The sequence below is a fragment of the Anoplopoma fimbria genome, chromosome 24 (assembly GCF_027596085.1).
Source record: "Anoplopoma fimbria isolate UVic2021 breed Golden Eagle Sablefish chromosome 24, Afim_UVic_2022, whole genome shotgun sequence".
Lineage (NCBI taxonomy): Eukaryota > Metazoa > Chordata > Actinopteri > Perciformes > Anoplopomatidae > Anoplopoma > Anoplopoma fimbria.
The window spans coordinates 5,210,744-5,236,233 of NC_072472.1; positions in this window are offsets into that span (position 1 = coordinate 5,210,744).

A 25,490-nucleotide genomic window follows, 5' to 3' on the forward strand; every position below is an offset into this window, starting at 1 on the left:
CAAACACGAGTGTGTGGCCTCCCTCTCCACTGGGATTTGATATTAAGTGAGACGAAACCGTCAGAGTTTCAGGCAGCCTGAATTTAAAAGCATTGCTCCGTCGGGCACTAAGTGACAAATATAGCCTCTTTGACCATTTCTGTGGGTTTTTTTTCTGCTGCTGAACCGATCAAGCGGTGGGTGCAGACGCTGGTGCTGGGAAAGCAGTCGGGTCGTGGATTAAATTGAAGATTAGATTGGGCAGAGGCGAGGCTTCCTGCTCCCCAGAAGCACTGGGGCAGATTGAAGTCGCCCTGAGCAGTCTACACTTTAACCTCAGAAGATACTCCGCCTGCTGCAGTGAAATTATGACCAGTCGTCCACCATAGCTCCTTATCTAATACAGATGTGACTGTGTGGGCTGTTTGTGTGTGTCTGTTTTTACTCTGCATAAACTGTACAGAGGCGTGCAAAGCGTAACCTGTTAGTGGAAGTCCCTAGAGGATATTAATTGAATGGACACCTAATTTGAATTATTTGTATCAGACAGATAATTCTGCAAAAACACGCTATACTGCCCTCCATCCATCCCCCTTGACGTGACGATCCTTAGGGAAGCTCAGATCGGCAACATGTAGGATGGAGCACAAACTCTCAAGACTTTCATATTTACGCAAAATCATTTTAGTACGTTGTTATTCCAATTTCATGAGTCGAAAAGAATTGGGGTGGAGCCTAAAAGAGTTAGGGCTTAATTGAGACCAAATCAGTTCAATAAAGCCAAAGACAATAAGCTAAACTGTTTATAATTGATGATGCAGCAACACATCACATTTACAAAGACGTATGCAGATGCAATTAGAAGAGTAGAGTAAAGAACAAGGACATTTTTCAGTGTACATACAATATTTTATTATTAGTGTACTGTAATATTTGTCTAAAAAAAAATACTAATAAAACATACTTTGTTTTGTATGGTTTATGTAAGAATATTGTAGCCCAGTATCATGGCAGGTTGTGAAATAATAATCTATTGGTTTTGCACTCATGGACACAAATTTACTGCCGTTTTTTTTTTTGGGACAGCACAAAAAAAACACCAATGGAAAGTAAATTTGGATGCTTTTTCATGGTGGACACACAAATAATACGGATCCATGTGACTATGCAAAGGTCAGAGCTAGTGCTGAAGTATTGAATATAGACAAAGACCCCTTAAGTTGGGCAGGAGGGGAGGTGGATGTGTCCAACAAACCCATGACTTTCAGCCACAAGTCTGGTGTCTTTTTGTTGCGCAATGTCGTCAGGAAACAGAAGTTGTGCAAACCGACACAAAAAAAGATAATTCATGTCCACGTGCTCAAAACCAATAGATTGCATTTTGTGATAATTTCACAAACTGCCAAGAGACTGTGTGGAAAAATACTAACAGTTTGAAACATGGCACCTCCTAAAAAACTAATTTATCCCTCAGCAGAATCCATAGTGGACACAGAATACCTTTTGTTATCTCGTTATGAATTAAATCTGTTTCGGTTCCTTAGAAAAAGAAAAAAAAAGACGAGAAATGCATAATCTTCACATCCTCTTACTTTTTTTTAAGCACTTCGCATAATTACTTTGACATTAATTTCTTCTGTGAACAGCTTCACACAGCAGGATCCCTGGGAGGCTGGATGCCTGGTTCAGCTGATGGGTGAAACTCTCATTGTCAGCTCATTTACTAAACTATTCTGCCTCCAATCTGCCCATTTACTCAGTCTTTGTTTGTGTTCTCCACCCCTCCCTCTCTCTCTCTTTCCTTCCTGCATGAAATGCGTGCTAATGAGTATCACAGAAGCCATTTTCAAATAGTAAGGATGCATGAGTGGGAAGTGCAGCTTCCATTAGCGGCATTCACAGTGACTCCATCATTGAAATAAAGAAAAACACTATTTTATATCACAGAATAATTGCTTCTCAATTATCAGAGAAATTGGATGGTTTCCGAGCTTTCCAGATGTAGTTTCAACTGTAAATATGACTTCACAAACTCATAAAATCACAAAAACAGATACATTATATGTTGTTTATTTGATGTTCAGCCTCCTCTTACTAAATATAGCAGCCCACATGTCACATCTATCATTTTGGGTTATAGCTGACACCCACCACAAAGCAGTGCATAGTGCAACACAACTGTCATTGCTAGTTTCAATTTTTTTTTTTTACATTTTTACATGAGGTGTGGTGGTCAGGTGCGTTGTTGGTGCATTGCTTTCTTGAGGCAGTAGAGTGCCTTTGCCCCTTTGACCAACAAAAACCTGGTGTATAGTCAATGGCGCTAAATGGGTTATCTGTGAATTTGCTTCTATGCTTTCTAATGGAGCTGTTGATAGGATAGAGGTCAAGCCCCCCTCTGTCAACGGGCAGCGACAAATAGAGTACGTAGAGCCCTCAGAATCAGTAAGCACAATATAGAATTCTAGGTCTGTACCAAATACTTAAAAGCTTTGAAGCTTCACTCATAAAGTTGAAGTTCAACATTTGAATGCTGTTTGTTTTTGCATGTTTATTCATTCTCATTAAATTCAATATTCTGCACAGTTGCAGATAAAGATCGGGCTACAGTGATATTATTAGTATTATATTATTTGAAGAATGATTGGTTGGCTCCAGTGGTTGGCTGCCTAGGTTTGTCACAAATTATGTTATCCAAACATTTAAAATATCTCTAACTCTAACGCTTTATAAAGCCCAAAAGTCCAAATCTTTAGAAAGAAAAAAGTATATTATCATTTCCAAATTTACAAAAAAAATGTATCCAACAAAATGTTGAGCTTCATTCCATATTTGTTGGCATTTAGCCTTTCAAAAAATAGATTTTCACTGCAGAAAATCTTGCTTCCACCATTTAAATAGCAATGGGCCAGAGGCAGGCACACCTGATAGAAGATATGACAATGTGATTTGCTTGATTGATTAATATTACGCCCAAATCACACCTATGATTAATTATTGGACTAAAGGCAACCCCTTTGCCTCTTACTTTCATCTACTTTGTGCAGTTTAAGTGGAGTTGGATGAACCCTAAAGGAACTTGCCCCGTGCCCTTTAGAACTTTAATTCAGGATTTTATAGCATGTAATCTTATGTCACTGTGTACAATGACACAGTGACAGCTTCAAACACAGTGTTTGGGTTTTGGATGTGTTGTTTATATATGCAGCGTTTGTCAAATTGGTGAAGATGTCTTCTTCATTTTCTTGTATTACTTCAGATTTTAAGAAGATGTAGAGCTGTTTTTAATGGACAATAGCTTCTGACAGCTAAGAATATACATTTTATTCTAATGATTGTTTTCTAATTATCAAACTCTAAAGCTTGCTCTAGTTTACGCAACTGAAATTACCCGGTTGAAACGGGAGGGAAGGTTGTGTTCATGGTTTATAGAAACCACAAACATCCAATGCTTTTGCTTTTCTGTACTCGTCCAATGTGAGATCTGTATTGCAACCATCGGCAGCATCCTCTGGCACAAGGTCCTTTTTTAAGACACACAGGCTAGGGTCTTGAATTGAAGGTTCTTGGCCTGAAACATGCTCTCTGTCATCTGTCAGAGAAACGTTTTCGCCGGCCTTAACAGTGTCTGAATCCTCACCGCTAGCCTGGAGCTGAACGGTGTCTGAGGAGCAGCAGAGCATGATGTGGACCGACTCTGAAGACTGTGGAGACTTTGTTGTTGCAGTAGATTGATGAGGTTTATTTAGAGAGAAGCACCGTGGAGGCTGGGTAACTGAGAGAGAAACACAGAGAAAGAGAAAGAGGGTGAATAAATAAAGGGGTGTAATGGATGTTCTAATCTGAAGGGAATTTGTTGCCACCTACAAGATGTCCTGTGTGGAAGGACGGGAAGAAGACGAAGGAATGTGCAGATAAGCATCAACCTGCCTTTGTTTTGAAGACGTCTGCACAGGCAGTGGCACTGGCAGCGTCTTTTTACTGTTGCTAGGCAACTAATACAATGGCATTAGCTATTGTCAATCACTCGCTGAAAGCAAACAGTCGGCAACTGTTTCAGAGGAAACACTCAAAGCCACATTCTTACTGCTATTCTTTTTTGGTGAAACAAGCTGGGCCAATGTTTACTGGTCCAACACAAACGAATGTACCGTCTGCCCGTCTTCTGCTCAGACTCCTGAATGTGTTTATTTAAAAACTGTGAAGAGTGTTGGACAGATAAATATGATGCATCTGTGCAGCGCAAAGAAATCCTCAAAATCATTAGATTTATAAAGAAAGGCACACTTAGAAGTACCGATACAACTGGATTTGCTGTTTTGTTTTTTAAGACATTTATCCAAGGGGCTTTTTTCTGGCCTCTTGACATCGAGGAGTCCAGTACATTTTGTGTTGGTTTTTTCACACATGGAGATCATTGAGGTCACATGTGAGTCACATTGACTAAGTATTTGTAGATATAACCCACCACTAAATTGAGATGACATTGAAAAAGGCAAATCTGCTTCACTTAAAATGTGTCCAATGTGATCCAGCATGACTCCTCTTCCTCCAGTCCACACTTTCTCCATCTTCACCCCCCACATTTCTGAAGACTTTCTTTCATGCATTTGCATCCATCTTTCTGCTCAAAAACTACATCACAGATAATTGTGGACACGCAGATGGTGAACATCAGTTCCTCTTTGAAAGAACAGGCCCAATCTGGATCTGGGATGTTTTTCTAAAAGCAGCTGTCAATCGAAAACTGCTCTCGGACTCCCATTGGGATGAAGTTGATACAATTTCCACCTCTGTGCTCATTTGAATAAAGGCGGAGGAGAGATTTTTGTTATTTAAGGACCTAAAAGTATTTTTTTTCTACAATTTATCTTTTTTTCTTACTATATATATATATATATATATATATATATACAGTACCAGTCAAAAGTTTGGACACACCTTCTCATTCAACTACTTTGAAGAATCTAAAATATAAAACATATTCTGGTTTGTTGAGCATTTGTTTGTTTACCACATAATTCCATATGTGTTCCTTCATAGTTTGGATGTCTTCAATATTAATCTACAATGTAGAAAAAAAAAAAATACAAATAAAGAAAAACCATTGAATGAGAAGGTGTGTCCAAACTTTTGACTGGTACTGTATATATATATATATATATTGGTTTTCAAATTGCAAATCAATTCGTACATTAACAGTTACGTTTTTATTCCTTCCATCAAACCATTCCTTTAACTGAGTACAGACGTAAAATTAATAAATTGTAAAAAATTATAAAAAATAGAAATATATGCATCCTAAAAATTTAAAAAGAGAACAAAAAGGGCTTAATGGTGTCTGTCAAAACAATGCACAACAATGCTACCCTACTGCAATAAACACTTTATTTTCCATTGACATGTTGGATTCCTTTTCTTTAATATACATTCTGGTTGTTCGCCCATCTAACAAGGTACAATTGATCTTTTACTATTTTCCATTTCGAGAATAATTCCAGACCAATTGGGTTTTATTCAAGCAGTTTGGACCACTGCTATAAGCGGATAACATTGCACTCGCCAATTTAATTACTAAGTCTGATAGGGCAACAGACATCAGACAATCAGGAAGGTTGCAAACAAGAAAGGTCAAGCCAGGATTATTAAATCACTTTATATAGGATTAAAAACAAAACCTAGTGCAACCAAAACGTCCTTTATAATACCTGATTCTTCTTTCAGATAAGTTTGCCTAATATAATAATGGCCAAATTAAGTCAATTAACGTTGCTTAAAGAAACTGATTGATCCTTTGAAAGTAAGCCAAATACCTGAAAGTGAGATTAAATGTAGCTTTTACATCAACGTTCTTTTATTTTCCTCAGTTCTACTTCCTGTAATCTCTTTATGTTTGTCTTGACATTGTTAGCTTGTTTGGCAGTAAAAACATGATTTTATCAGTCTTGTACTAACCTGATGTGTTTGCCCATTATTATGTTTTATCACTTCATCCTCAGCAGTCCACAGAGTATGTTGACATAAAAACATATTTGCCAAAGGTAAAGGTAATTCATATATTTGCTTATGTTTGCTGCTCATATAAGCCTTCAGCTCAGTAGGCTTTGCAGGGAATAAATCTCTCTCTTTGTGTTAATATTGCATCCTTTAACCCATTATTCTCATTGGACCACAGGATGGGGAGATGGGAAAGGAAAAAGAGGGAGCAAGAGGGGAGTCATTGCAGTACATGCATTATGTATCATATCCTACAGTGAAGAAGACAGCGCTGCGAGTGGGAACGAGAGCAGCCAGCGGTGCACCGAGGTGAACGCAGTGAATGCTAATGAGGAAGCTGCATTCGCTGGAAGGTGCGTCTGATTAAAAGTCATGGTGAAAACATCACAGTGGTTTTATCAGCAAAAAACACACAGAAACTAAAGGACACCATATCGGAAAAGAGATGAGTTTTTTGGGGGTATTTTTGGCTCCGCGGAAGATAAAAGATCTGATTACCGATAAAAGAGCCGAGCTGATGTCGAGGAAGAAAGATAACACATTAAATGTTAACTTCCAAAATGTGATATATCCAATTTGTTCGTCAGCTGATGGTGCTTAGAGAGTATTATTTAAGCACATAAGGTTTAGGTTGACTATATAATTGGTCTTTTGTGTCACAGCTTCCCACCGACACATTAGCATACGCAAGGTTAAGTGATTCTAGGTGGGTAGTATTCATCCACTGCTCGGGGGTTTTAAACTGCACATCCTCCACCACATTTATTTCCTGCACAAAGTAAGTCTGTCAGAAATCGGGACCTCTTCACGGGGATAATTAAGTTAAGTTGAATGAAGTTGAACAAGTTCAGACAAGGACAGGATTCTTAATTTTTGTGTGATTTAAATGTGGCCCGTTCCACTTTTTCAAGACGAGCGTCTCTCCAAAGGGAACCGACGTAGATGACGTGATAGATTTATGGAATTTTAGGAATTATGGTTACTCTGCCATTTATAGGGTCGGTTCACCCAAATTACAATGATATATTTTTAACACCAGAACATTAACCCAAAACACTGTGGTCTTTTTTTATTTGTGTACACTTCTATGGTCTTTTTCGGATGCCTTGCATGTGATGTGCATTAAATATATCTCCTTTGATTTGGTTTTATATGTCCTGCCTCTGAGTTTGTATATCTCCATCCCAATCAAATGGAGGTAATTCGAATTTAGGTTGTGCTGCTCCAAGATCACAATTTTGTATATATAAAGTATATCTCACAATCTTAGCCTATGAACCTGAAACTATCTGCATGACTGTATACCACCAAAAGTAAATGAGAATACAAGTTTTTTTTGTTATTTAGTGAATCAACCCTTTAATACCAACAACAGAAATGCATTCAGACAGTCAGCACATGAAGTTAGTGTGGCAAATGAGTCATTATGTGACAAAATGTCGAAATTTACTTTTAGTTTTGCACAGGACATGAACAGCTGTCTCCTGGATGAAAGACCTGTGTTTGTTTGGCAGCGAAAAAGTCCCGATAGCTTTCCTCTATTTTCTACTCTCTGAACCTTTTCCCTCAAAGGTTAGCACCGCAAAGACAGATTGCTACCGGTCCACTACCCAACATTTTTGGATCATAGGGTTGGGTTAAAGTACGCTACTCAATACCTTTAAGGTATAGGCCAAAATAATCCAGTACCAAGAAGTATTGAAACGTCTCCAGTCAAAGGGTGCCTGCAATCGATCCTATTTGTGCCCTGATCTAGAAAAAAATGACTATTTGTTTGCATCTGTATCCCTTTAAGACTACTGATATTGGTACTGACGATGTAATTTTTTAAGGCTATACCCAACCCTATTGATTCACCAATTTGAGAAAAGGTGTGCGGATTTACTTCAGCCCCATGAGCAAATCCATTATCACAGCGATTCCATTGACATTAATTGACTTTGCCACAGAAGTAAATGCTGTGTGTGTTCAGACCCTGCATGTAACTGCATCAGTTGTGTGAGCCGGACCACACTGTTTTATCTACTCCACTCCCTGTAGAGCTGTCAGCGTTAATCCCCGGAGACTGAAGAGTCTGAGGGAGCAGATTTGAGAGTGTGATTACTGAGCAGCCACACTGCCCGGCTACAGTGCAGTCTGTAGGTGTATGCTGACACAAAAAAATAGAGAAATGATGATAATGGAGCTGATGACGGTGATGGCTATGATGGTGAATATGAGTAGAATGGTGATGATTATTGCCGACATATGCTCTGGTTTATTTTAAATACCTTGCCCTCGGCCTGCGTGTAATTTCAGATTAGAAACAATTCAATTCTAATAAGAAAATGATCATTTTCAGAAATAGCTATTTGCCGATATGATAGCCTAAATCTCTCACTTAAGACATTGTGGAACACCAGTATATTCCACCTCACACATCTGTTGACATTTTTAGATTTTTCTATTAATAAGTATTATAAATGAACGCCATTTTCATAACATTTGTAGGTGTTTGTGGTTATGCTAACAGTGCACTTTGCCACATGGGACCTCAGCTGAAACCAGTTTGCAATAATGCCATAATAACTAGTTTTTCTCAGCAATATTTAACATTTCAGGAGATTTATTCATTAAAATGACTATTCTAATTAATGATTATGTTGATTTAAATGTCAGTTGTTTCACTAAAGGTCACATTAACATTCTGCTCATATTTAACAATTTCTTAACTTTTTTAATAAATCAGGGACTATGTGGTTTTAAATACAGATTTTTCATGATTCGTTGTTTCTCACAAAACACATGTTGTATTATTGAGGCATAACAAACTGTTTTATGGCATTTCCCCGATATAGACTTATACCTGAGGAGGTGTGTGATGGCTCATTGAAAATGGAACAGTATCACCATTAAAATTGGCTTAATTCACATTAAACAATGGATTTCTAATATTATCAAGAACAATATCCATTACTTTATCAAATTATCATCCAGGTCATGACCAGACAAACACAACAGCCCATCCACTAAACTAAATGAATAGTGAATATGACTAATAATGAAGGAGTGTGTTCATTTTTGTGTAAATGACAACCTAAATCTGTACAAAATACCAACAAATAAATATTTATGGTTTGGTGTTTAATGGATAAAGGGGAAGGAAAAAGAAAAGAGAAGCTGTGATTGGATATTGATACACATTGACACTTAATTGATGGATGGGTGGTGAATCTTAAGGAAAGGTGAAAGCCTAAAAAGTATATTCTGTTCAGTCATCCATAAAGATGTAAACATATGATAACACGAGTTGCTTATGAAACATTTCAAAAATGTGAAGAAAGAAAAAATCCCGACTCCAGAACCAATTATTGTTTTTTGAAGAGCCTTCAACAGCATATACTTTTACATATGTAAAGGTTGAGAATTGTATCAAAACAGATTCCTGTTTTGCAGCTGCCTGGACTAGTCACCGGCACTGTGCTGAAGGACAACTGCTTTTATTTGCAATGTTTTGAGTTTCCTGCAGAAAGCCAACCTGGCAACTTTTGCAAAAACACCCAGGTTTCATGCGAGCAACAGCTTCTAATGGGAAAGAAAACCTTGTCGCTTTTCCTCCTTTTCCCCGTCTGTCTCCTTTTTGATTTTCAAAATATTCGTTTTCTTTCATGAAGATCACAAGTCTCAGTAGTAAAAACTAATGTGAATGCATCAAAGAAGCAAACAAGCTGATCTGAATATCTGACTTTATATTCCCTCGCTCTGTCTGTGCTTCAGTGAATTGCACATGAGCTTGTTACACTATTATTATATTGTTGTGATGGAGACTGTTTTCATTTGTCTTATGCATATTGTTTTGTCCCATTAGTTTCTTTCTGTTTCTAAGCAACAGAAGCAGGAAAAAAGCAGTGGAGGGTTATTTGTCTGCTAATCTCAATAAAACAGCTAAATAGGGTTTACAGGGTTTTTTTTTTTAACGGGGAAAGGCGGGGGAAACTTTGCCTCAAAGCTAAGCGGAGGCACTTTGTCGAGGCAGAGCCCCGTGCTCAGTGAAAGCGAGCGTCTCCCTGCTGGTACACGAAAAACATTATCTGGTAATCTGTCCGTTGGCACAGACAGTTATTCATGAGCACTTAATACTCGTTTGGATCACCCTCCTGCCGGCTTTTTCTTTTTATTCTTTTCACAGAGTAGAAATGTGAATTGACTGCTGAGGTAATTGTATTTTGTGTGGTTGCTGTTAAACAGTAAAAACGCTGACGATTGAAAGGTTTGATTGGAGTACGTCAGCCCTTTGCAGTCCAAAAAAAACCAAGAAGGATACGGACAAAATCCAAGATGGCGGCAGTTTAAAAAACTCCAAACTCAAGATCTTAAAACCACATTCCACAAACCAATGGATGACGTCACGACGACTATGGCCAATCCTTATATACAGTCTTTGGTTGTTACAGCCACGGTGTGTCTCCTGATCGAGCTCCGGCTCTTCTACCATCCCCCAACGGCAGGCAGTGATACGGAGGGATTGAGGGTTGTAATATTAGACCCTGCGACCCTTAACTGGATAAGCAGGTTACGGAAAATGGAATGGAATGGAATATTAGTCTCATTTGTGGTCTGAAAAACTGTAAAATCATCAAATCCAGCACCCCATATCACTATTTTCCAATTTATTCTAGCTGTGCCTTCTTTGTTGACCCAGCGTTGAGGATTTTGACAAACAAAAGTGGGCGGGGGTTTCATCTCCCAGTCCCTTTCTCCCATTTAGAATTATGCATCGGGTGGACTTGGGCTCAGACCTGGGGGTGAAGTTGCTTTGACACATGTTTGACACAGAAGCAGGGCATTGCATTAAAAGGTCAGCTTTATTTATAGGACATCACCACCCAATGCTTCCAGCAGGAGGTTATGTTGTTTTGTTTCCACAGCAACGTTTCAAACAAATACCAACGAATGCGAACGGTTTTAATAGCTTTCATTAATTACTTTTCTTAAGCAGGGGCTTTGTCTTGTCAAGATAAAGAGTTTATTCAGTTTGATTCATCTTTCACTGAGGAATAAAGCCACCAGCTTCACCTGGGATGCTAAACAGATCACACTCCTGCTCAATGCTAATGGTAACTAAGATGTTGTTGAAGCTGGCAGAAACATTTTTTGCACTAAGTCAATGCAGAAGAGTTTAAACTGAATCTCAAACCTGAAGTAGTAGTAGTAGTAGTAGTAGTAGTAGTAGTAGTAGTAGTTGTAGTTGGGATCTTTCTTGGTCTTAAGGACGGTCTCTTTGAAGGTCTTGGTCTCATTTCTGAATCAACTGCATTCTTACTTGGTCTTATCTCAGCCATGCAGTTGTGGACTTTGTTGAGTTAAGTCCTCTTTGAGACTATCACTAAATTGCCTGTGCATTGTCTGATTTATTAAACATCTTTACTGTGATTGCTCATAGAAAACAAAGGAAAATACCCACACATAAAATTCCCCCTGCAATACTCTGATTATTTTCTTAGGAAATACAAATACACACAAACATAAAGTATATATGGCAATAAAAGAAGTGAATGAAGCGGCCACTTAATTTGTTACACTTATTTGTTTGTGTCATGCAGACTTGTACTGGTCTGATCCTTTGTCTTGACTCGGTCTTGCCCTGGTTTGGTCTCAACCCCCTTAAAGTTTTGGTCTTGTGTTGGTGTTGATGCACTCTGGTCTTGGTCATGAATTAGTCTCGGTTTAGATGTTCTAGACTACATTACATTACATTACAGTCATTTAGCAGACGCTTTTATCCAAAGCGACTTACAATCAGTAGTATATTACATATCATTCACCCATTCACACACTGATGACAGGCTACCATGCAAGGTGCCACCATCAGACTCTAACTAACATTCATGCAACATCCAGTCCACACCGATGGCAAGCCTTCGGGAGCAACTTGGGGTTAAGTGTCTTGCCCAAGGACACATCGACTGCCGAAGCCGGGTATCAAACCACCGACCTTCTGATTGGAGAACTACCTTGCTCTCCACTACGCCACAGCCGCCCCACTACAACACTGGCCCTGAAGCAAAACAACTCAGCTTGTACTAGCCTCAATAAATCCTTGCACAGTAACTCATTTGCATGCGTTTGCATTCGCCATGCTTAGATGCAGCCGTAACAGCTTTCCTTATTTGAAGTGAATGAACTTTGATGGGACGGCCGCACATTTGACTCATTGCTGTTGGTGGGTGGTCCGCAGTTTCTTTACATCGGCGTCATTATGCTGAACCATTACCCCGTGGGGAACAGCACAAACCGGCCGAGCCGTTACGTTTTCAGATTCTTGCAGAGCGAGCGGTCGCCTTCCCTCCAGCTGGCAGGCCTCTGCTGTCACTTTCTTTTTCTAGATATGGCACTTAACCAAGCAGGGGAGCTGAACCATCGCCTTCACCGGAATGACATTTACCCCCAGCCCTCCTCCTCTCGCTCCCTCACTGTTATCTGTCCCGTCATTTGTTTACTTCTGCATGTGATTTACATTTGCATGCTTTTGTTGTAGAAGCTTCCTGGCAGCACAGGCTCTGTGATTCAACAAGACTTTCACAGTTTCTCCTTCCACAGTGATTCATTTACTATCTAATATTTACTCCATCAGAGGCAGCTGCTGCCAGAAAGGAAGATTTACTGTAGATTTAAAGTCCCGCTCCGCAAGCATTTCTCAGGCCAACTCTCTCTCTAATGACACACACACTGTCTCCAACAAATCAACTTTTTTATAGGCTAACACGGTCGCCCATCACTCTTGAGTTATGGACCCTTGGAGTCACGCCCCCTCTCCTAGCCATCGCCTCGGTTACGCTGGCTCCTGTAACTCAATGTACTTTCTCATACAGTTTCTTTCATCAATCTTAGTGAAAAGTTGTAACATGTCCTTGGCCATATTTTTGGATTAATGAGTATCCACTTCTGTAACAAAGGTAAAATGTGCACTTCTACAATCAAGCAAAACATTTAGTAAACTAGAAAATATATAAATATATAATACAACAAAACAAATCTGCCAACATTCCTTCAAACCTGCAGGGAAATCAGATAAATGCAATGCAAACCTCCCGATGACATTGAAACCATTAAAAAAAAAAAATACAAATAAGAAGACAAAATATAGGATGCTTGACAATTGAATGGAACGGCTAATGAATGCTTTAATCCATTGGTGCAACCCCAAAGAACCTGGTTTGGACTTTATGAAGCAGTAGCCGCGAGCAAGACTATTGGCAGTTGAAGAGTTTAGTGGATGGGCTGTTGTGTTTGTCTGGTCATGACCTGGATGATAATTTGATAAAGTAATGGATATTGTTCTTGATAATATTATAAATCCATTGTTTAATGTGAATTAAGCCAATTTTAATGGTGATACTGTTCCATTTTCAATGAGCCATCACACACCTCCTCAGGTATAAGTCTATATCGGGGAAATGCCATAAAACAGTTTGTTACGCCTCAATAATACAACATGTGTTTTGTGAGAAACAACGAATGTGTTTACATGAAAAATCTGTAGGGCACCTTTAAAACCACATAGTCCCTGAACAGTGTAGTCTGGACAATGCTGGAGGCAAAACCTGTTGGGCTCAAATGAAACTGAGCTGAACAAACAGCATACATTACACGTTGATGTAGAAAACTCTGCATTTCTTCGCTGTCTTTGCCTTCTGGTCAGCGTGGTGCTGATCACTTCATCGAGGCCTTAACAGCATTAAATGGCTGCCTGAAGCTAGGCAGCATAAACATGTCATTGGTGGACATTTAACAGCTATGGTGCAGTCTCCCATTAGAGATGGAGGTGACGCAATTTCATCAAGTGTACCGAAACATTTTTATTAACAGATAAATCCTGAAAGTGCCCCACTTACTTTTCTTTCCAAATGTTCATACGCACAGTTTCCTCCTGCAGCTGAGGGACTTTTTCTGGTTATTTTCCTCTTCTTTCTCCAGCCTGCAGCGTTCATTCCTTCTCTCCTTGAGGCCGTCATTGGAGGTAACAGCATGTTGCTAATCACTTCATCAAAGCCAGAGATGCATGTTACAGCCCCCTAAAGGGCGAGCAATATTCCAATCATGCTGCTAAAGTGGGAGGCAGTGAGTCAAAGGGATTTTTTTTCCACTCCTTTATTTCTATTACTAGTTTTTATTGTTTTCTCCACTTGCTGTGTTTTGCCAGCACGATTAAAGTTGTTTTTTTTATGCATCTGAGCAGTTTAAACCACATAAGTGCTGGCCTATAATGTAATGAAAGCAAAGAATAGCTGTAATCAATATCTTTTCATACATTGAATCAGATGGCTCTGTGTTTTATATGAGAAGGCAGTGATGAGACATCTTCCCAGCTCTGGGGCTCCAGAGAGCTAATTAGCCTCTCTTAGCTCGTTGTTTTTCTGCCTTTATAAAGCACTTAATGGTTTTGGGCCAAAATACATTTCTGACCTGCTGCTCCAGACCTCTCATGGGGGGCTATGCAGGACTATTTATTATATTCTGGTAGCTGCACTGTAATTTTCAATCCGCTGTTTAATTTGTCTTCTGGTAGTTGTAGCTTACATTTTTAATCTTCTTTATTGTTACTTTTGCTTTTTAAAATCCTCTTTTGTGTCTTCTTTGTTGTTGTTTTGTGTCTTTTATTATCTTGTCTTAATTACTTTCTGTATCTTTATTAGCACATTTACTGGAAGGTGTTGTTTGCTTACACATCAGCGCAGTGTGTCCTCTTCTACCCCTTTGTGGTCAAATATCTATTCAAGCCACAGCAGATAATCACTTCACTTCAATTCATTTTAGCAAAGTGTAGCTGTACTGCTATGTGCTAAATGCTGACTCTGATTGATATGATCTGCCACTTTTTAACCCATAAAGGGATCACTGCTTTAAACTCATGCAGTTGCCTGTTAGCTTCACCCAAATGGAAAATGAGTCCTACCAGAGCTACCAAAGCGTATTAGGACCATTGTAGGTTAGACAATAATTATCATGGAGCTGAGGGAGAGGGTAATTATTAGGTTTCAGATTAAAGTGGTAAAATTACAACACAAAACATATAACAAATATTTTGCAAGATCAAAAAGTCATGAATTTACAAGAAAATAATCATTGTTGAGTGCGAAACCATGGTAACGCCAGCCGTCTGAATTCTGTTTCTGTGTTATTTCTTTTATGTTTTTTACGTGTTCTTTCATGAACATAAATACATACTTATAATCTAGAAGGTTCATTAAAGTAGACATGAAAAACTAATATTTTTGATTACAAGAAGGCTGGTCCTTTATTTCATAGCAGCTAACACAAAACCAACTATTGAAAATAAGTTACTGTCAACTGTCCAACTGTCAATGTGTGAACGGAAAACAACAGAGAAAAAGCACCTAACATAAATGCTTGTGATGAACCACAGATGATGGCTGACTAACATCCTGAGAGTTAGCTTGAAGTGTTTATCAGTCGCATCTGTGGTGTGATGAGGTTGTGTGTCCAACCTTGCAAAGTAAAGCAATTTTTGAATTTTAACTCCACTCTTTTTCCAAGGTTTTTGTTGTTATTGTAATATATTACTGTATAATATTTTTTCTCTTCACCTTTGACTGTTTTATCTCAGAAAATATCAAGGTTGCCGGTAAATCTATGACTGAATAATGTCGCAAATTTGAGTTTTTTCTTACTCAATTTACAACTGTGATCTTGGAAACCTGAGACTTTTTGCAGATCATTACCTTCAGTTCTGTAATTCCTTTTTTTTATTTTTTATTATGATGGCCCCAATATGCAGTGGCACAGACCACATTGTAGGTGAAACAAATGTGTTTCTCAACACTGATGCCAAATGGATAGACATTTGCCATGGTGGTGAAAATTTGATAATCAGTGTAATTGAAAAGCTCTTGGCTTAATTCTCTGCCTGATCAACAAATTCAGTTTGAACATGCCATAAAAACAACTTTTGTGGTTGTTGGAAATGCCAGCTGAGTGTGGATAAAAAAGGCCAGACTGCAGATAAAAAGAAGGGGTTTCAGATTTATATCTTCACCTCCAGCATGTCTATCTATAGACGTGCATTTCTTTTACAGGCAAATTGGAGAGCCACTTGAGCTCATGATCCCGACAACTTACAGCCACCATCTTGGACCGTATATCCCCACATGTTCACATGCTTCCCTGCTCAAAGGTCATCTCTGTTATTAAAGGTTAGTCAGTTCTACTTTATTAGCTAAGAAGCTAGAGTGTGACAGGGGAGATGGAAAGAAGCGCTGCGACAAAGTTCACTTGTGTCTGCCTGCTGGAGGCTCCTGGTGGGAGCCCAACCCTCAGCGCCCTGCCATCTCCATAATAGATGTCCTCTAAATGGCAACCGGAAACAACAGGCCAACCTTTACCTCGTCTTTGGTGCCGAGAGAGAGAGAGAGAGAGAGAGAGGGAGGGAGAGAGAGGAGAGGGAGAGAGAGAGAGAGAGAGAGGGAGAGAGAGAGAGGGAGGGAGGGAGTAACGCAAGGTGGCTTATTGTTTTCCCATTCTCCATCTGCAGAGAATGATTATGGATATACAATACTGGTGGCATATTGTCATGATGGATGGCACAGCCAAGGCGGGTGACTGTCCTGCTGGTATTGTGCACTCGCTAATTAAATGACAAATTGTCACCCAGGAAACGGATATTTGTCCCTGGAGTTGCCAAACATTTTTTTTTTGCTTCATTTTTTTCCTAATTCGTTGCTGTTGGGTTGTTTTCTGTGTGTGTTATGCAGTCAGGCATGGAGAGGTAAATGCACACTGAGATTTACCCTCATGGATTGTTGTTGTTGTTGTTGTTGTTTTCATTGATCTGTTTCACCTAATCTTTTCATGAGTATGTCTGAAAAAAAAAACGTTTTACTTTAAGTTCTTCTCCATTAAGGTCCGTGAAATCATGCTGTAATGATACACAGACCCATTAACTGGAATAGCCACTGTAGTGGATTGAAATCTGCAAGACTGTGCTATTATTGTCCAATCAATTGCCTCTATTTATTGTCCAATTCTAAGAGAAAAAAATGAATTCCAGCACCACTTTGAAAAGCATCTGCGTTCATTACACAGAGAGTCGTCTGAGTGCTTGCACAAAATGAATCCCTCTAAATCACAACAATCACACGCATTATGCGTGACTGAGCTGCATGAAATAGCAAAGTTTGGAACATATACAGCATGCACTAAGATAAACAAGAACAGCACAAAAAGAAAATAAACCAAAAAAAAGGTTAATTCCATGAATCTGACCGTTTCTTCCTGTCTTGCTGGTAGCAGGTAAACAGTGTCTCTCTCCATAGTGCTGAAGTCCAGCCAAGTACAAAGCTTCTCTTTTTAAGCTCATTGAAGGCACTGTTGCCTTTGATTAGCTTTAAAAGGTTAGCATAGCATTGGTATTGATCTAGGTCTGGAAAAAATATATATATTTTGTTGGTCTAATAAGAAAACGTTTAGTCCAACCTTGTGATCAGCAGCTTATCTTAAGGAAGCCATACCGGAGATAAATTATACCAGAAATTAACCAAAACTATGGGAGCCTGGAGGCCTGGCCTAAAGGAACAAAAATACAAAGAAAGGCTGGGCCAGCCAGTAGGAGCAGAGCATCCTCCTAAACGATCAAAAACACTGTGAATTACTAAACTAAAAATAAACTGCTACAACTGCCACCCTCAAAGGAAAATAAAACTCGATAACGAGGAGCAAAAGAACTCGACTGGCAGGAGGCTGCTTTGTCTGGAACAGAGAGAGATGTATGTTTTATTAGAGTGGGTTCATATACATACATTAATATGTCAATTTTGAAAGCTTTTAAAACATATTCAACAGGAACAGTCCAGTCTGAGAAGGCGACATTATCCTTTGATTGAACCGCTCACAATCAATGGCAAGTACACGACAAGTTACCGAGTACACATCGCTTTATTTTAAAGGGTCGCTGACCAAAACAAATGCCAACTAGAAAAATGATATCTTTTTTTTTCTATTTATAATATTTCCGGTTCTTTTAAAACGAAGATGCATACGTTGGGAGGTAAAGGAGACGTTGAGCATTTATCATCTCTCCCCAATGTAACAAGCTCTGGTGGATCAAATCAATCACAATGATGAAGGAGGTCACATGAAACAAGCTATGCTGTAGTTGTACTGTGAGTGAAGACATTGGTTTCAACACGGTGTATTAGCTGCACCTGCACACTGGCTCGTCCTCACACCAGCTTCCCTGAACTGCAGCGAGTCCCAGAGGGGATCCATTCCCCTTCCCTTCACCTCGCTGTACATTTACCTTAAAGAATTGGAAATGAGTGTATGGGAGCCGCCCAACACGGTGACCCCTTTGATCATGCTAATGTGTTACATGCTTCTCTTCACATACATGAGCCCATTATTTTCAAATGAGATAATCCATTAGAGCAAGGCCCCACTGTGGCCTTAAAGGGTGCATAAGTGATCTGAACTGTTATTTTTTTTCTCCATCTCCCTCGCATCAGTGCACACAGGTAAAGATAGGATGTAACACTCTGACCTTGTCAGTTTCTTCTCAACTTATTTGAGATATATTATCCTTGTGCAGAGCTCTGTACATGGACATTAACACCTACGATAAATTGTGCCAGACGGGGATGTAGACGACGCTATCTATTTTAATAGAGTAACATAATCTTGAATTCACCTCACTTGACTGTGAGTTTTTAAAAAACTCATCTCCTAATCCTTATCTGCATATGTACATACACTTACATACACTTCTTGCAAGATTTTTTTTCTCAAATTTTGTTTCCCTTCTTTGTTATTTAATGAACAAGAAGGTTTAGTGCAGCATAGAAAAAAAAAGTGCATTATCCTACTTCTGTTATCCACAAATTAGCTATTTATTGGGCACACAATTAACTTTTTGCTGTAATTTCTGAAAATCCTTTCACCACAGAAAAGCTCTTCGAGCACTGCTCTTTTGTTGGGTGCTAGAAATAGTGACGTATGTTTGAAGTAAATCTGACCTTCTACACTATTTAGTGCTGTCTGGAGGAGTTTTCCCTTTGTTTCCTTCCCCCTCCCTCAGAGAGTTAAACTATTGTGGAGCTTCACAGTTCGCTGCTGTGACAAATGGCATTGAAGCAGTTCATCATGGCAGGTTAACTAGCATCTCCCATCTCACTGCGACACCAACTTCACACAGTTCAATACTTTACTGCTGCGCCGAATACATCAGTCCACTAAACCAGACAGCGGCTTTAAGTCTTGGCTGTCTGGCAGTACTGTTTATAGGATAAGAGTCGAGCCAAACCCAGAAAACAAAGACGAAAAGTCTGGAACGTTTATACAAACATTTGACATTAAATGAAACCGAAAATTATGGAGCTAATTAAATGCAAATAATTAACACAGGCGTGTGAACCGAGAGGGATATGTGAGACGGAACAAGTGACATGCTGAATATTTAATATTACAAACGAGTAGAAAAACTCAGTATCTCACTTTGCCAGGCTCTTTTCACTGTTATTTATTCATATTTTGTAGAGTAACGGCCTTGTTCAGTGGAAGCCTGGTTTTCTGCAAAGCTCCATCAGAAAGGCTTCATGGTGAAAATGCATTAATTAACCCAACACTTGATGCTCGGTCTGGCACTTTCACACAAACACACAAGCTTGCAAAGAGATTTTTGAAGTAGAAAACTTCCACCCCATGCTGAGCTATGATCAGCGGTTATATTGGTGATCCAGTAACATAACTCCAGCCCACTGAGTAATATAATAAAGCTGAATATTAGTTTTATTAATATCCAGGTTTGGGATGGGCATTCTTGCAATTTCTGTCATATTTTCTGCATTTAAAAGTCAAACCTAAAACGCTGTGAGGTACAAGTAACTTGGCATTCAAATGCCCTAATTTGCATATTTAAACAGTAACCTTCAACAGGGGAGAGATTCAAAGACATATCCAAAATCCTCTCTGTTAAAGCCTTCACTATTAGTTGACATTAATATGCCAACAATAATTTTGAAATTTGTTGGGAAGTTTCATGGTGATACCTATTGTTTAAAAGGACATTGTTACTTTACACTAATGCTACACTGCCTCCGTCTTTGCTTCAGACTGACAAGCATCATAATTACTCTGGAAGATAAAGGTTTTTGTCCATTTGATGGTAACATATGTCATAACTGTGTTTTGTTGAAACGACTGATGCTGTAATTGTTTTTTTTTTACATTCATTTAATTGGTAGACACATTTGTACTAAGCACCTTACAATATGTGCATTCATTCAACTATCTAGGACCAAGAGCTAGATATCATTGTAGTGGTATTTAACATGGTTTGATCTATTTGCTGCTCTGACTTTATTTGCTCCCCATGTTCTTGAGAAAACCAAAGAGCTGTTCATGATGAGTGAGCAGGTCTTGTTGCTAAAATGCATTTCATTCATAAAATGCCTGTGAAATTAAAAATATAGGGGATGTCAACAGCCCCAAAAGATTTTCTCGTCACGTTTGTTCATATTTTTTTGCAAGGGGTTGTCAAATGTAAAACAAATCACGCAACCTGAATAAGAAGGACATGGTGGCAGCATGCAGTCAGCAGCAGAAGAAAATGCAGAAACAACACACTGAGAAATAATCAAAAGTAAAAAAGCCATTTTAAAAAGAAGTTAAACAGTTTCAGGGGGAATATGGAGAAGTTTGGGTACAGAGAGACTATTCTATGATCCCTGCTGCCAGTATCCAGGAGTGAAAAAGAAATTAAACAAATCATTGTGGTTCAGGCTGTCCATGTGCCTTCATGCTGCACAAATGTAATTAAGTCTGTCAAAATTGCCAGCCAACAACAGTGGAGATACCGTTCAGGGGGTAGACAAAATACAAATTAAAATAAAATAATGTCCCTGGCTTTGTTTTTTTTAGCTCAATCAAACAGTGGAAGTTGACCACCTCTGACAGGAAATGACATTTCCGCACAATTAACTGTATTGGTCACAGGGACATACAAAAATATGCCTATATTTATTGCACAATTGTCCCCTTTCTATGCAAATTAGCCTCAATGCAAAAATAGTCCAAGTCACACAAACAGCCACACGCAGTCATAGTGTAATTATTAGCATCTTCAGGGAGATGGTGGTAACTAAAGCCTACAAGGGGTGTCTACTCAAACTCATTTATTTTTGCATGCAGCGACAGGATACAATGACAGTTAAGTAATACAAAATAAATGAATAAAGCTCCCCTACATGTCATTTTTGAGAAAAACATGTGAAAAATAAAGAGATTTAAATAATCAATGATGTAATGCGCACAGTGTCTCTCCAGTAAGAGATGCAAGGAAAGGGATTGCTGGAGGTGTTTAATAAACTAATAAACGTCTCAAATGTTTAAAACTGCTTGAAATAAGAAATGCTAATTGTTATTTTCCTCATTAATGATGTATTATTTTACCCCCCGCATATACATGCTCTGATGCGCAGAGGACATATATGGGCCCCAAAAATTGTGTAAAGTCAAATAAACCTGAGTTCGACCCGAGCCCGGTCTAATTGGCCCAAGCCAAATTTGGCCCAAGCCAAATAGACCACAATCAACTTAACACTGTGGGCTCATCAGGCTTCTGCATTGGCCTCAAGCGCATTATACTTTTTCACATGGATTTATTCTGTGTTATATCTTTATTCAATCAGGCTGTCTCATTGAGATTAAGATCTCTTATCTGAGAAATACCTAAGAATAAGAAACATTCACAAGCAAACAATCAGGAAAACAAAAAAATGATTGTCAAATATTGAATTTGAATCCCCTAACACTGCCACCTGTCAAGTTAATTCCCTGAACTTTAAATAGCACTAACATTATCGTTGCCGAGTAAAGTTTGAATGTAAGGAATGTCACTGTCTCTGTCAATGGTGGAGAATACCATACCTTGGGCTGGAATGGAGCCATTGAGGTATAACAGAGTATCATCAGCAAAAAAGAGGACATTGAAGTATTTATTGTAAATTGTGTTATTTATGTATGATGTAAACATAAATGGACCCAGGATAGACCCCTGTAGCATCCCATTTCTGATGGTAAACTGGCTTGACTCATAACTGAAATCAGATCCAAAACTTTATGGGGGCGTTTTTGCTGTAATAAGCGCAATAACTTTTGTCAATCCAATCTTAAAGACAGGGCAGGACACCACAATAGTTAGGTCGCTTGGTGGTTTCTTGGTTTGATTTCTGAGGGTGGTCACGGGTGGTTGAATGCGGGTTAGCAGCATTTTCAAACTGTAACTGCTGGTCCTCTTTTTTGCCCTTTTTATCTGTGTTTGGCAGAGGTTGTGATCATTTTCCAGACTGTTTACCCTCACATACATTTTTTTTGACCGGTGTACAGTGTTATTGGTTTGAACACTGACTTATGAAACTACCTTTTTTGTTACTAATTGTCATTCAAGGTAACCAGGTGCACCTCAGCATTTATTCAAGTTTTCTATTAAGTTCTTGTAACTTTCTGTATGCAAAAGCGAAGCTTAAGAAAAGTACATTAAGATAAGTCATAAATATGAAATATTTTATTTATAAGCTGTAGCAGGTTTTTAGACGGCACTGGCCGGTTCTGCAGTCTGACACTGACAGACAGGTGATGTGCTGCATACTGAGATAAGCATCAGCCCAACACACAAACACTCTCAGCCAAACCCCAGAAAATCAATATCATCACCTTTTTGGAAATGATAAGAATAATCCGCAGATGGATCGACAGAAGCTTCAAGGGACCTTTTAGCCATCTGTTTGTGTGTGTGTGTGTGTGTGTATGTGTGTGCGTGTTAATGTGTGTGTTCTCTGTTTGAAGAGTCGTGCCAGCTCGTCCGGTCCTGCTGGTGACCTTGCCTGGAGCTCGGCTGACCTCTGCTCAGCTCCTTCCTGCTGAGTCATGGTTCTCATCCAGACAATGGCCTGTGGACTGTTTAGGTAGCCAGATGGTGACTGCTGCTCCGGGGCTTCATTTATTGGAAAAAAAAAACTTTCATTTGACCTTTTTAGTTTTTCAGACTGGAAAAAAACTTTTTATGATTTTTTATGAAATTAAGTTGCTGACAAGAAGTACAAGGGTTTTGGCAACTCAGTGATGGCCAAGAAATTATGGATTTTACCGTAGGCCCTTTGACTTACACAAAAATACTCAAGTTTAAATAATTAATAATTAATTCCTAGGGCTGCAAGGTTTTCATTCCCTTGTTAGGAAAAGACATGGTATTTTTAAGCGTTTTCACGACGCCTACTACATATCTGCATCCAAGATCATGCAATAATCATGTTATGGTTTTAATTGAAGGCCTACGAATTAAAAATAGTTGTATCACTGATGTTATTGTGACGTAAAAAGATAGGAACCCTCTAATTCATCAGCAGTAATTTCAAAAACGTACCAGAGAGCGTCCATGTTAATGAATTATACAATCAAGGTAATTGATGAAAGACCAATTGTTTTCACTCTGATGAATATGAGTCTAATCTTTAGGTTGTGACAGAAGAGGCAGTTAGTGCGGCCTTTAAATCTGGAGCTTCAGGTGAACAGATCCTCCCCTATAACTCCACCAGATTTCCACCATTGTCATTTCCCAACAAAACAATCAAAGTTCCACCTGCACTCTTGGGAAAACAGTCGCAAATTGTGTGAGTTTTCTGTCCAACACATAAGAGTGAATGCATTATGAGCGCTGAGCTTCATAAATCACCATCGGCTGCATCACACTGTGTAAATGAACAGATGAAATACATTTGACAGGCCGCCTCTGTCACCTGACAGCAAGCAGCATCTCATCTTGTCTCTGATAATAATAAATGACATCATTACCTCCAGACCGCCACAACTACAGTCATTACAGTATCATCCAGAGAATACGGAGAAACATCATGTGACAGCAGCTGAACAATGATACATTGCAGCCTCACGGTCCTGGGTGATTTAATATCAAACATCTGTATGAATAACATGAAAGTAGATGGAATGGGGGTGTATGTATTCTCAATACCGGTCTAAATATTGCAGCGGGGCTTTTATCATGAGAGAAACTGATAAATCATAATGTCTTCCACCAAAGCAGGAGCGGTAAATCAGCCCAGTGTCACTCCCGAGTCGTCGGATACCGATGCTTGGTAAGTGCCACAAAAGTTGCTGGTGGGAGAGTGAAACCAGAAGCATTGAAACAGGTAGTGAGGAAACTAGTGTTCTCTGCTTTTTGGTTTCATCCGATCACCATAACACACTCTAACCTATTTGTTAAAAGCTGGAGATCAATGATAATGCATCTGCTGCTGACAGCCCATCTGCTTTGGCCATAATGACACATACACACAGACACACACACACACACACACACACACACACACACACACACACACACACACACACACACACACACACACACACACACACACACACACACACACACACACACACACACACAAACAAACACACCTCCTCTACTGAAAAAGCTACAGTTGAATTGCTTTCTGTTGCTAAAAGCATCAATGAAAACAGTAAAGCAAGACTACAGTATACAAAATACAAGTTGAATCATGAAGTAGGGATTGCAATTATTAAAACATAAAGAATATTCATGGTGTTAAGACCTACAATGATTAGTCAATAAATCGAAAAGTTGATCGATAGAAAATTTATCAGCACCTATTTTCATAATCGATTATTCGTTTAAGTCATTTTCAACCAAGATGCCCAAAACTGTGGTTAGTTCACGTTCCTCACATTTGCTCCTGGTGTTCTTCACCACTGTTTTGGAAGTAGGAAATAGCAGGTATATCAGGCCAATCAGATCTTAAAAGTGACATATTTTCTGTTCAAATAAATGCTGCTGCGGATCTAATTTATGCTGATGTGAGTGGTTTATGTAGATTTCGCAAAATTTGTGGCAGAAAATGTTACATTTTAAAATGGATTTTGGTGTAGCGTAATTGTGTGGCACTTATCCTATTCGTAGTAGTTTGTAGCACTTATTATATTCGTATTAGTCTGTTGCAATTATTGTTTTCGTAGTATTTTGCCTCTGCACTATACTTTTGCTCTGGTTTATGCTTTAAGATGCTTGTTTAAGAAAGGAGATGCACTTATGACTTCTGGTGACTAGTAGTTCTCTTGAATACCTATGTTGAATACACTTCCTGTAAGTCACTTTGGATAAAAGCGTCTGCTAAATGACTGTAATGTAATGTAATGTGTGTTAGCATTAAATTCAAGGTTCACAAATCAACAGTCACAATGCAGCAGTATTAAAAAAATATCTGCAGATAACATTCCAAGACGAGAATTTGGGAAGAAGATTAAAGACGTTTCTCAATATTTGCTTGGAAACAGATCTGACAAAGCGGTGGTTGTGACACAGTCAGTTAAGCTGCCATGGAACTTGTCCAGTAGGCTAGTGGTTGCTACTAGCAACAGAAGACCCAACTAAAACCAGCTGCTGGTGGCAGAAAACATTGACTGAATGAGGCCTGATGCATTTTTAAATA